Here is a 2,332-nt window from a genome sequence, read left to right on the forward strand (position 1 = left end):
AAGACAAGACCAAGACCAGACAAGACAAGACAAGACAAGACCAAGACAAGACAAGACCAGACAAGAAAAGGCAAGACAAGACACAACCAAGACAAGACCAAGTCAAGACCAAGAGAAGACAAGACAAGACAAGACCAAGACAAGACAAGACAAAAAATGTCCAAAACAAGATTAAGACAAGACCAAGACAAGACAAGACAACACAAGACCAAGACAGGACAAGACAAGACAAGACAAGACAAAATAAGACACGACAAAGACAAGACCAAAAAAAGGACAAGAGAAGACCAAGAGAAGACAACACAAGACAAGACAAGACCAAGACAAAACCAATACAGAACTAGACAAGACCAAGACAAGACAAGACAAGACAAGACAAGACCAAGACATGACCAAGACAAGACCAAGAGAAAACCAAGAAAAGAAAAGACAAGACCAAGACAAGACAAGACAAGACAAAAAAATGTCCAAGACAAGATTAAGACAAGAAAAACAAGACAAGACAAGACAAGACCAAGACAAGACAAGATAAGAAAAGACAAGACAAGAAAAGACAAGACCACAAGAAATCAAGACAACACCAAGACAAGACAGAGGCAAGACCAAGCTAAGACAAGACCAAAACAAGTCCAAGACAAGACCAAGACAAGACCAAGACAAGACAAAACCAAGAAAAGACAAGAAAAGACAAGAACAAGACAAGTCCTATAAAAGACAAGACAAGACAAGACCAAGTCAAGACAAGACAAGACCAAGACAGGACCAAGACAAGAACAAGACTAGACAAGACAATACAAGACAAAACAAGAAAAGACAAGACAAGACCAAGACAAGACCAAGACAAGACCAAAACAAGACCACGACAAGAGCAAGACAAGAAAAGACAAGACAAGACAAGACCAAGACAAGACAAGACCAGACAAGAAAAGGCAAGAAAAGACACGACCAAGACAAGACCAAGTCAAGACCAAGAGAAGACAAGACAAGACCAAGACAAGACAAGACAAAAAAAGTCCAAAACAAGATTAAGACAAGACCAAGACAAGACCAAGACAAGACCAAGACAAGACCAAGACAAGACCAAGACAAGAAAAGAAAAGACAAGACAATACAAGACAAGACAAGACCAAGACAAGACAAGAAAAGACAAGACCACAAGAAATCAAGACAACACCAAGACAAGACAGAGGCAAGACCAAGCAAAGACAAGACCAAAACAAGTCCAAGACAAGACCAAGACAAGACCAAGACATGACAAAACCAAGAAAAGACAAGAAAAGACAAGAACAAGACAAGTCCTATAAAAGACAAGACAAGACAAGACCAAGTCAAGACAAGACAAGACCAATACAAGACCAAGACAAGAACAAGACAAGACAAGACAATACAAGACAAAACAAGAAAAGACAAGACAAGACAAGACCAAGACAAGACCAAGACAAGACCAAAACAAGACCACGACAAGAGCAAGACAAGAAAAGACAAGACAAGACAAGACCAAGACAAGACAAGACCAGACAAGAAATGGCAAGATAAGACACGACCAAGACAAGACCAAGTCAAGACCAAGAGAAGACAAGACAAGACCAAGACAAGACAAGACAAAAAAAGTCCAAAACAAGATTAAGACAAGACCAAGACAAGACAAGACAAGACAAGACAAGACCAAGACAGGACAAGACAAGACAAGACAATATAAGACACGAAAAAGACAAGACCAAAACAAGGACAAGACAAGACCAGGACAAGAGAAGACCAATATAAAACAACACAAGACAAGACAAGACCAAGACAAGAACAATACAAGACTAGACAAGACCAAGAGAAGAGAAGACAAGACAAGACCAAGACATGACCAAGACAAGACCAAGACAAAACCATGAAAAGAAAAGATAAGACCAAGACAAGACAAGACAAGAAAAGACAAGACCACAAGAATTCAAGAAACCACCAAGACAAGACTGAGGCAAGACCAAGAAAAGACAGGACCAAAAGAAGTCCAAGACAAGACCAAGACAAGACAAAACATAGAAAAGAGAAGACAAGACAAGAATAAGACAAGTACTATGAAAGACAAGACAAGACCAACTCAAGACAAGACAAGACCAAGACAAGAACATGACAAGACAAGATAATACAAGACAAGACAAGACCAAGACAAGACCAAGACAAGACCAAAACAAGACCACGACAAGACCAAGACAAGAAAAGGCAAGACAAGACAAGACCAAGACAAGAAAAGAACAGACAAGAAAAGGCAAGACAAGACACGACCAAGACAAGACCAAGTCAAGACCAAGAGAAGACAAGTCAAAAAAAGACCAAGACAACA

The sequence above is a fragment of the Apodemus sylvaticus genome, unplaced genomic scaffold, assembly GCF_947179515.1.
Source record: "Apodemus sylvaticus unplaced genomic scaffold, mApoSyl1.1 scaffold_74, whole genome shotgun sequence".
Lineage (NCBI taxonomy): Eukaryota > Metazoa > Chordata > Mammalia > Rodentia > Muridae > Apodemus > Apodemus sylvaticus.